Below are 12,089 nucleotides of genomic sequence, written 5' to 3' on the forward strand. Positions count from 1 at the left end.
TTCAAAACCAGTAGCGAACTGCAGCAAGGGTATTTGTTTAAGGTTAGGTGCGTGTTTTGTATGCAACTATGTTCTAGCCATTAAAATCTAGTGCCTCCATGGTGTGAATGAATGTTTCTTAGTTCAAGTGGTGTTGTCTCTTTATCAAAAAGGGCTTATAATGACATGTAGCTCTCCTAAACCACCAGGGTTGGTTGCCTGGCACACTAAAGTGGTGCTTCTTCTCTGGACAGTAGGTCCGGAGTCCTCAATGCTCACAGCGCAGTGCATGTATGAATAGACAGATTAGGATGGAACATAACATAAATGACAAGATTGGCAAGAGTGACAAGATTACTGGACAACACTAGTATTACTCCAAGGCACTGTTACATGCCCTTCACTGTACCGTGCACACCCAGTAGTGGTCACAGTGAGCAGGACGACACACATGCGCAAAAAAATTGACAATTGACTACAACACCCAAGGTTAAGGATAGGATGTAGTATGAAGGATGAAGCATGAAGGATGTCCTCCAGGATGAGTCGAAGGACCATTTAAACAATTCCTGCAAGTCGAGGTAGAGTCGGTGGAGTCGTTGGCATCTCCTATCTTTGGTAGATGCCATCGGAATGACAGGCCTTCGGTGGAATCTCCTATCTTCGGCAAATGCCTCTTGCAGTGTTAGTGTGGTGCCTTCAATGCCAACGCATGCACCTCTCAAGTACCCATTGGTGGTGCGCCTACGTTTCTAGATAGTCCACCGAATGCTCCGGAATGGTTCCTCTAGGGTTGGTCCACTGTGGCGGTGTGACTCCTTGAGATGGTCTGGACTCCGGCCTAGTATAGTGTGGGCACGTTTGGTGGTTACATTTGTAAATGCCTTTAATAGAATAGACATAGCACATCTTGAGATCTTAGGACCTAGGGAGGATTAAAGATAAGCACCATCTTTATGGTTGATTAACATAGTTGCAATGAAACGCGTTTCGTTCCATCTGAATGAAACGAAACGTTCCATCTGAATGAAACGAAACGTTTCATTGGAATGAAACGAAACGTTTCATTGGAATGAAACGTGGTTCTTTCATGTAGCCTTGGAAAACCTACGATTTTCAATGTTTTATATCCAGAGAGCACGTTTTTCGAAAAAACATCTACAGGTGACTTGGAAACAGATTGAAGGAGCTCTTGCCTTGCACAAATCAGGCCCTACCAGCTCCTTCCGCAATTCCGAGAGGTTCTGTGCCCACCATCTCTTAGGTTGGTTGTGCTGATTTGTGCTTTTTTTTTCTTGATTTTGTAAAAAACACAGATTTTGAAATTTGGAGGTTTTTATGCCAGGGTGCCAATCCAGCCGTGCTCTTGTCAAGATGCCTCGCACTAAGGATGCCACGTGGGCCCATTTCACTCTTGTATCTAAATATGGTGGTTTAGGCACACAAAAGTGGAAATGCAATTTTTGCAGGGTTTGCTCAGGAGGGTCCATAATCTGTGTTAAGGCCCATTTCACAGGTTTAAGTGGGGACGGCATTGGTGCATGCAAACTTGTGCCTGCAAACATCAAAGTCGAGCTACAAGAATGGAAAAGACAGCAATTGGAAGGACGCGGTTGTGGGCATGTGCTTGAGGATATTGGGGCTAGTGAGGATATAGGTGATGCATCAAAGAGAACACAGTTGGGTTCAAAGGAAGATGCATAGAGCCAAGTAGGATTTGGGGATGCTGGTAGTTTCACTCCACGGCAACACGAACCCCTTTGCCCGTAGCACCCAAAGCCTCTCTAAAGAGAGCAAGCATGCAAAAGCAGGCATTTAAAGATGCAACTAGGGAACTCACTAGGCTTTTCTTCTAATGCACTTTGTCTTTTCACATTGTGCGCACGCCAAGATGGAAAAAGGCCAAGAGGGAAATCAGCCGCATTGAATGTGAGTGGGAGGGACCCTTCTATGAGACCTTGCGCACTAAAGAGCTCAGAAGAGAGCGACAAGCAGTGGAGGTGGAGATGGAGCCGTTAAAAGCCACTTGGAGCAAGTATGGTTGCACATTGTTATGTGACGGGTGGTCAGATATACGCAAGAGGAATGTGTACAATATTTTGGTGTCCTCTTGCAAGGGCTCTATGTTTTTGTGTGCCATTGATGCATCTATGTCTGGGACAATGGTGACAGGAGCGTTTATATGGTCACACCTCCGCGAGCCTATCATGGAGATAGGCCCACAAAACATAGTGTAGGTAGTCATTGTTGATGGTAGCAATTGTGTCTCTATGGGACGGATGCTAGAGGATGAGTTCCCACAGATTGTATGGACTCCATGTGCATCCCATAGCCTAGACTTGCTCATTGATGATCTTGCCAAGATTAGGTGGATTGCTGACATCTTTGACACTGCGCGTAGCTTGGTGAAGTTTGTTACCAAGAGGCCCAAGGTCTTGGCAATGTTTCGTGCCAATAGTGACCTTGAGCTTTTGAAGCCCTCACAAACCAGGTTTGCATATATGTTCATTGTGGTTGAGAGGGTAGTGAGAGCCCGATAGGGACTCATGCGAACAGAGGTCAGTCGAGAGTGGATGAGCTGGGAGGACCATGAGCACCCGAAGGTAGTTGCTTTTGCACCAGAGTGATGCAGGAAGGAGGCAGAGGCTTTATTGAGCGCGCTCAACCAATCTATAGTGTTCTTCGCATCACTAACATGGAGGGCAGCTTTCTTGGACTCTTGTACGAGTTCATGGACCGGATTGGAGAGGCTCTTAACTGATGCACTCTCTTGACAGATGAGAGGTAGTGAACTTCCAACTAGTTGCCTTCTTGTTGTAACTTTGTATCGTACTATCGTAGCCTGTAGGAGTGAGCTAATAGCTTTGATCATTCATGGCTAATTTTTAGGGTTGAGGACATTCGACGGGTTTGGAATGACTGGTGGGATTGGTTCCATAGACCAATCCAGGCAGTTGCCCACATATTGCACCTTCTCTGGCGTAGTGAGGTGCAGTATATTAATGAAGAGTTGGAAGATGGATGGCAAGATTACATTCAGAAATGGATAGGAGGAGATGTGGAGCTCATGAGACGCTTGGAGGATGAGCGGCTAGTGTATCGGAATGCCAACCACGCATTTGGTAGACAGACTGCATGCATGCGATAGACATAGCTTCAGCCAGTCTCATGGTGGGAGAAGTATGGGATCTCAGTAGCCCTCACTTGGTGAGTACAACTCTAAAAGACAAGTCTATTATTTATATAATGCATTGATCAATGATGATTATACTTAGACTTTAGTACACTGTACTTATAAAGTTTATGTATTTTAATGGCAGAAACGCCTCGCCATTTGAGTCCTCTCACAAGATTGCAGTTTGGGTCCTACTGAGAGGAACTGGAGCACATGGGCCCTCTTCCATACAAAGAAGAGGAACAGGTTGTCTACTACTCAGTTGGAGCGGTTGGTGTATTGCCATTGCAATCTCAGCCTAATTGAGCAGTCGGGCAATCCGATAGAGCCTCGCTAGGTCAATGTCCATAAAATCGACATTGAGAAGATGAAAGATGTCCAGAGATTCCTCACGAGGAGCGTGACATATATGCCATGTTGTATGAGAAGTTGCACTTGCTCATGGCACACGAGCATGTACAACAGCATTATCAGGAGGTGCTAGTACCAGTGCAGCAGCTGAGACGAGTGTGGCAGTTGAGCCAGCATCGTCCTCTTCTGAGAGTGACGTTGAGTCTACCGAGGAGACTAGTGATGAGGACATCGAGGATGTTGAGGATTGAGTGCCCACACTCCAGATTGAGGACTCTAGTCTTTGGGGCTATCAAGCTCCTCTAGTTTACTATTTGTCGTGCATGATTGCATCTATCAGGCTTCAACATGCTTTACTTTGTGTATTTCAGACTTCAGTTTACTTTTTTTGTATCAGCTCAGGATTCAAACTTTTGTGATCACTTTGAGTGCCATTATTGATGATGAAATCCAGATCTTGATTCTCGATGTTGCTAGTTTATTTATGCCAATTGGTCAGTGACTCAGTTGGGTGCCCACTGTAACTAGGTCACCCAGATTCTTTAGTTTTAGCTTGTAAACATGTTTTAATGTGTAAATGATGCAAGTTTAATATTGTTTTGCAGGGAAGGCAACATATTTTTAACATATTATAAACTTAAATATAAATTTTGGGGCTTGTACTCCCCTTTTTGTATGAACCGTTTTTGAAACTTCTGGGAAATGAATGAAACGTATATGAAACACGTTTCATGAAATGCCTGGCAACTATGTCGATTAAGGAAAGATAATCATGAATCTTGTTTGCAATTAAAACACTGATGAATGAATCGCGCACGGGAACACATGGCTGCTTCCTACACATATAATCATTTATGCTTTTTACATCTAGTTGTGACTTGCTGTCAAGGCAATTGAACTCCTAGTAATAGGAATAATTGCTGATCCAAAATGATCACATTTATGATTAAGCTCATACATTGCTAATTGTAAATCTCAGCAGAACCTTTTTCTTCATATTTTTTATTAAGTGCAAAATGTTTAAATTTTTGTTGATGATTATTCCAAAGTTGATGCTGAAGCTTTGATGATGCCCGAATTTGATGATGCTATCAAATGCCCATGTTGATGATCAATGGGCCATTGCGTGCAGCTTTTGGGAGGTCTTTACTTTGTGACTATCAAAAGCCAGTGTCTAACCCGTCACAATATGCGTTATGAAACGAGTTGACAAATGATTTACAGCAATGCTTTTGTAGGGTCTACTGACCAGTTGATCTTTCTCAAAGCGGAATTGAATGTGCATATGAATGACCCCTTAGTATGGGGTGAGTGTAAATCAATTGAATATACATGTGAATGACCCCTTAGTATGGGATGAGTGTAAATCAATTTACACCTAAGAGATAAGGTTCTAACATCTTATTATCTTAACCATAAACTCCAAAAAAAAACACGGCCATAGAGGAAGCCCCCTCTTTTTCTACATGGTAGCATGGTACATTTTAAGTCTAAGCTTAGAGGGTTGTAGTCTGCCCGTGTGTGGACGTTCTGTGTTCTACAGATAAATGGATCCTTTCTTTGGAAATTATGTGCAGATAAACTCCCAACCAATCCCCTCCGCCCCCCCAAAATGGATTCGTGATTGCTGCTGATTGTAGGAGCTATGTCTGCAGCGAGCTAAGTACTCAGGTAAGGATGCCGTCGATGGAGATTGTGTAGAGCTGCTGCTGCTGCTGGAGATTGTTCGCATGCAGAGTGTGAAAGCAGAGAAAGGAGGGGCCTAAGAAGAAGCCACTATGCTTAGTTCGTGTAGTTAGCCATAGCTGTGGGTAAGAATGAGCTCGAGCTGCTCCACTGCTTTAGGTATTAAGCTCGCCATTGGAATGGAGAGGAGGAGGCTATTAGTGGTGGTGTTGAAGTGATGCTGCACAGAGCTCTTCCATGAGCAGAGGGTGCAGTATACTGCTACTTAGGTATGAAGATAAAAAATATGGAGCCTTAGAGACGAGCTGCTGATCCTGTTCTTGCAGATTCTCTGTAGTGTCCCGAAAAACACTCAATGTGTGTACATATGTTTCAAATCTCTGCTCTGTAACCCTGATACACGCTCCAAGCATTAAAGCCCCAAAATTCGCATACAATTTTGGCCCCAATTTGTTCTGAATTGCATGAATTTCAGAAAAGCCCCAAAATTTGTGACTCTAGTGTGTAGTACCTGCAAGCTGAAGGCTTCATAAAATTCAGAGATTCAAAAAGATGCAGACTTGTAGACCCTTGACAGAACGGTGAAGCTGATGTGACTTTGAGTTGATGGTCGAGAAGAAGTGTCTGCTGCGCAGGCTTTGGTGGACAGAGAGCAGCTGGGTGAGAGTGGGCAGCTGGACGAACTGGACGAAGGGTGTAGGCGACCTGGTTGGGTGCACGTCGGCCAGATACTTTAGGTGACGGCATGGCAGCTGAGATGACGAGGAACTGAGATGGTGACGGCAGCTCAGATGGAGATGGTGACGGCAGATGGACGAAGGAGCTCAAATCACAAGAGAAAAGACCCTTTGTCACGTAAGGCAAAGAGTGGGCTGAGCGCTGCCTGCTGGCTCTCCCTGACTAGTGCCGCCCAGTCAGTCGGTGGAGGTGGTTCTCCCCACACTAGCGTTGCCAAGCGAGGCTGAGCGGAGGGGATAAGCTGGAAGGCTCGAAGGCCGAACGCAATAACTCGAGGGATAGCTCGAGGAGAAACAAGCTAGGATACCAAATGTTGGGAAGCCACATCCACACAGAGAGAGTTAGGGTTTTAACAGCCAGCCACACAGAGATGGAGATAGACACAGTACACATGTTGAGAGTGAGAATCAGTGGAGGTGATAGAGTCAACCTTGCACATATATCCATCCATAATAAATATATATGAAAGTACAAAGCAATAGATAGAGTGTCCTTTCACACTAGGTATCCAAGGGGGAAAACCACCTAGGAAGAAGTGTCCTTGGTTAGGTCCTGTTCACACGTAGCACTACGATAAGTGTGCATTTGCCTTTAGAAATCCCTCACCTGGTCCTTGATCACTTGATATTTGTCATGTATTCACAACTCATTGGCTTGCTTCTCAGCATGAAGGCATCCCATGGATGCGTAGCAGTTGAAATGGAGGCTATATTTGCCGACCCTTGTAGATTCCAAATCCGGAATACTAGGTGCTCGAGGCGCCGACTCCATCCTGTTGAGACACCTTTGGATGCAGGCAAGCATGTATTGGATGAGCTTTGCTCCCAATCCAACAGTCGTCATTCTACACCTGCATGTAGTCTGCATGAGAGACGCTGCTCGCTCACCGACGGTCTCCTTCGTGGAGTGTTTCTCTTGTGGATTCTCTGGATAGTTCTGCTCACCTTCAGTGGCTCACGTTGAGGGACTACCGGTTTGCTAAGTTCTTCCTCCATGCCTCTTGAGGAACAAGCTCAATTATTGAAGCTTCTGAAGCCTCCCAAGTTCAATGGGAAGATGGACGGAGAAGTCGTTACCTGCCATGTTGGGAGGAGTAGGTGGTTCAAATATTTTTTAGCTCCATTTGGTGCGAACGGCTTTGACGGGTGTTGCTCTCTTGTGGTGGAAAGACCACCTTAGGCACCACTGGGATGACTGTTGCAAGGGGATCTTAAAGCAGTTTATTCCCGTAGATTACTAGCGTGAATTGAAGAAACAATGGGAGCGTTTTATGCAGAAACATGGCGAATTGATAACTGACTATCGCGCACGTTTCTGGAAGCTTTTGCTCATGCTCCCAACACCATCCGACGGTTGAAGCAGGTTGACCAATTTTTGGATGGTTTGAAACCATCTTTGCACGCAGATTTTCATGCACATGGGCGTCGTGATCTTTCAGATGCAGCTTGTCTTGCTACAACCCTCAAGATTCGGGGGGAGAGATCCAAGTCTAGCATTCAATAATAGGGGGAGAAGAAAGGCAAAGACAAGGATAGTCAGGCTTGAGAGTAGCCTTATCTTTTGACACATACACAAGACACATGTGAACCATGCCACCCACTACTACCCCGTGTAGGATTGGCTTTGGACTGATTGGGACAAATCAACGATTTTTGGTCCTAAGGTGTTCAACCTTATTAGCTTGACGTTGATGACATTTTACCACATAGTCCTTAACATTCGACTTCAACTTAGGCCAGTACAACGTATGTCAAATCATAGGTCCGTTGTACTGTACTCCTGGATGGCCCGTTGGAGGAGCGACATGACATGCATACGGGATGCTTTTCCTAATCTCACCATTATCCGGTACACAAACCTTCTCATTCTGGAATGAACACACACACATTTGTTGTACTGTACTCCTAGATGGCCCATTGGAGGAGCGACATGACATGCATACGGGATGCTTTTCCTAATCTCAACATTATCCGGTACACAAACCTTCTCATTCCGGAATCAACACACACATTTTTTTTGGGTAAAACTAGTTGAAATTGCATTATATCATGAATGTACAAAAGGGTTTGGCATCAGGAGGATGTCTAAACCCTAGAACTTAAAAACAGCAGTAAAAAAGTTCTATGCAAAAGCAGGGCAGTGCTCAAGAAAAGAGCCTATGCCCTATCCATCAGAAACAGTAAAAGAAAAGCTGAACACAAGAAACATCCAAATCTCCCTCATGCACGGCATCATATAAGGACTGCCGCAACGAGGCTCGGAAGAACTCATAAGGGTGCTGAAGGGGTGAATTCAGATATGTATGATTTCGCTGTAGCCAGAGGGTCCATAAGGCCCAGTATCTGATCCAATGGAAGAAAAGAGAATACTGTGACAAAGAAGCTGATAAGGTGCCAAACATCCAGAAAAACTTGTAGAACCTGTGTGCAGGAAATCTGAGAGATAAAAAATAGGAGATCTTGTCCAGAAGGATTCTGGAATATGAACAAGACCACAATAAATGCGGAACACTCTTAGTAGTATGATGACATCTTGGACAAATAGGAGAGGCAATCCTTCTTTGAGCCAATTTCACTCCCACTGGAAAAATACCGACAATGCATCTCCAGAGAAAGAGTCTCTGTTTCAATGGCATTTTCAACTTCCATATCAATGTCAGTTTTGCTTTCCACCAAGCTAAAGACTTATCCAGATGCCAAAGAGAATTAGCATGCTGAGCAATCCATGGAGGAGGTAATATCAATCGATAAGCCTGTATAGAAGTCAATAGATGCAAAGATTGAGAGGATAATCTTGAGCCTGAAGACTGAAGATGCCAATCTTGAAGCCTGTCTCTTACATCCAATGTTGGAATCGGAATGAAAGGGTGTAAGAGATCTGCAATAGCTTTCCATATAGATCTATGATGCATCCCAAGATTGTATTGTTGGCAAGCTGCCGGAAAAGAAAGAATTTGCCCTGTAGTATCCACTACGTCATCAATGAACCGAATGCCCAATTTCATAAGATTGTAAGCTCTGATTGGTTGTTGTACAGCAAGGGGAGAGTAAAAAACAGCACTCCAATGTATGCTTTCCATTCGAAGCGAGGAAGCTATAGAAGCAGGATGGGGAGACCATTTGATGCGGGAGAGCACTTTCTTCCAATCCTGAATCAAGGAAGTAGAAAATGGACAACCAGGGATTTTACCTTGAAATTTGCCAAGCACTACTTCCGATGGATCAACCAACCAGCGACCATAAGCATTTGTGCGCATCCGACCACACAGAATTGCCAACATGATAGACCAAGGCTGTTCTTGTTGAAAAAAGGTTTTGAGCATAGTGATCTTTCTTGCCAGCACATGAAATTTGATGTTTATAATATTCAAACCACCATGCATTTTTGGCGAGCAAAGCAGGTCCATTTTGAGCAACCTTAAAGCTTTTTTATGAAGCTTAGTTTTCCAAAAAATCTCCATGGCTTGAGACATAAAAGAGGAAAGATCTCGAGATGACCAATGTAATAGAGGAAGGTAGAATTGGACATAAGCCAGAACAATGGACTGAACAATTCGAAGCCGTACATGTAATGGGCAAGTAGAGATCTTCCAATATTCTAATTTGTCCTTAATTTTGTTTAGCACCCAAGATATTTGTTGCTTATTTCTGATTTTCCAGCCAATGGGATAGCCCAAGTGTCTTACTATGCTTTCCGGATAAATAATCTGGCCGGGCCACAGGATAGCATGCCAATCACAATGCTTGAGAGGTAAGAGTTTTGATTTCTGGAAATTAATTTTTAAACCAGCTGCTAACCCAAAATCTGAAAGAGTATCCATCAATAGACGAAGCTCCAAAGGACTGTTCTTTGGCATGAAGAATGAATCATCTGCATAAGCCTGTGCAATGAAAGGCCGTGAACCAGAAATCTGAAGCCCCTCTAACTGTCTAGTATCAACCAGATGATCCATGTAAAGAAGCAAAGGATGCGAAGCAATAGCATAGAACAGAGCACTGAGAGGGCATCCCTGTCGAACTGATCGTTCTAGAGTCCAAGACTCAGACAAATGTTTCCCTATAAAGCATTGAGCAGTGGAATCTGAGTAAAGCCAATATATGACATTAACTAGCTTTGGCCCAAAACCAAGTTTAGACATGATTTGAGAAACATAATCCCACTGCACCGTATCAAATGCCTTTGCCACATCCACCTGCATGACCAAGACATCTTGAGCAGAGTATTTTGCATATTCCATTGCAATGAGAGTATTGGAGATATTATCATGTATATGCCTTCTTGGAACAAAACCATATTGCCTGGGATGAAGTCCATCATGAAGGATATCCTTTATCCGGTGTACCAGCATTTTAGCAATAAGTTTATATATAACAGGCATCAAAGTGATAGGCCTCCAGTCATCCATTGTTTCACACAGAGGTTTTTTGGGCAGAAGCTTAACCAGACCATGCTTCCAAGCCGAGGGAAGATGTTGATGCTGCCAGGCTACATTAACGAGCTTCAAGATTGGACCCTTCAATTCAGCCCAGAAGGCTACAAAAAATTCAACTGTCAAACCATCCCAACCTGGGGATTTATGTTTACCCAAATGCTTGAGGGCTTCATCCATTTCTGTATCTGAAAAGGACATTTCCAGCATTGAAGCTTTTTGCAAAGAAACAATAGGAGAAACAAGCTCAATAAATCTGCTCCGAGCCAATGCAGCCTGAGATGTAGAAGAAGATGGTAGAGAAAAAAGAAGCCGAAAATGATCCAGACATTGTTTTTCTAACTGAGATAAAGTCTGGGTCCAAAGACCATCCGATTTCCTGACTCTCATGATAGATTGACTTTGTCTGTACGTGTGTAAATTTCGAAAGAAAGATTTCGAGGAGCAGCCCTTATCCAGCATAGGTTTAACTCTAGCCCTTGTCTGCCATTTGGAAAGCTTGCGTTTATCATTAGCATCAATTATGGAAGAAGCACAAGACAATGAATTCTGTTCAGAAGCAGAAAGAGACCTTTGATGGCTAATCTGTACCAAGGACTGCTTGTATGATTTTGCCCACTGGATATGCTGTCTGGTTTCTGCCATGTACCATCTTCCATATTCCTTAATGACATTTTGAATACGATGTACAAAGGAGTTCCAAGCAAAATCCAGATCCTCCTGAGCATGAGCTAACAATGGCTTACAAGTCAATCTGATCATTTGCTGGAATTTTTCATGAGAAAGATATAATTGATTAACCTGCAAGTGTCTGACTAAAGAGAGCTGAATGTCGTCCAGAGGCATACCAAAAGAAAGGTTGAGCCAAAGTGGAGTATGATCAGATAGTTGTTGAGAATAATCAGTCCACATTTGACATGTATAATCATCATATTGCTGAGCATGAATAAGATACCATCTATCAAGCCTGGCCCAATATTCTGTAAAAGCATTATGATGATATGTGAATCCCAAAACCGAAGGGTGAGTTGCTGTCCATAAATCTGCAGTATGAAGAGAAGAAGTCATATGTTCCCATCGCTGGATTTCAGAGGGAATCATATGGGATTTATGTGTGGTATTGTCCTTCCAGTGAGGGGAATTATTAAAATCACCACAAAGTAGAGCATTTGAAGACCAAGGATATTGGTTAATGAAGTCCCACATTTGAAGCTGAAATTTGAGAGGCATACAAGGAGCCTATTTCAAAAATCTCTCCATTGATCATGCATTGGATAATCATCCATCGGCCACAAGGATCATTAAATGCTACACAGGGCTGCAGATCATGTCTGGCTAAAATGCACAGCCCAGAGAATTGTCCAGATCCTGCATAAAATATATCATAGCCTGAAAAGAACCCATGCTGGCCAGCAAAAGAATGCTGATTATGCTCTTGCAGACACACAACATCAGGATGAGTATTGTTTATATAATGCCATAGGAGTCTCCATTTGTGCTGATTGCAGAGGCCCTGTATATTATAAGAAAAACATTTAAGAGAAGTACGCATGAAAATATGTACAAGAGATGAGCAGTCCTCAAAGAGAAAGGGAGGCATCAAGCCTCTGCCATTGTCTTGCTGACCCTCAAAATCCAATTCCCTGACTAAATCATCTTCTTCACAAAGTGGAATACCCTTCTTAACTGCATTGACCCATGCTTTTGAGATGGGGTTGTCCGAAGAGGTAG

The 12,089-nt window shown here is 43.5% G+C and overlaps 1 protein-coding gene across 3 annotated transcripts in view; it reads left to right on the forward strand.

The window, feature by feature from the left end:
* LOC147620224 (Molecular chaperone Hsp40/DnaJ family protein) overlaps window positions 1-12,089 on the forward strand; it is a 66,160-nt gene that overhangs the window by 32,811 nt on the left and 21,260 nt on the right. The window lies entirely within an intron of this gene.

The sequence above is a fragment of the Cibotium barometz genome, chromosome 32 (assembly GCF_041138505.1).
Source record: "Cibotium barometz isolate CiBa-2024 chromosome 32, ASM4113850v1, whole genome shotgun sequence".
Taxonomy (NCBI): Eukaryota; Viridiplantae; Streptophyta; class Polypodiopsida; order Cyatheales; family Cibotiaceae; genus Cibotium; species Cibotium barometz.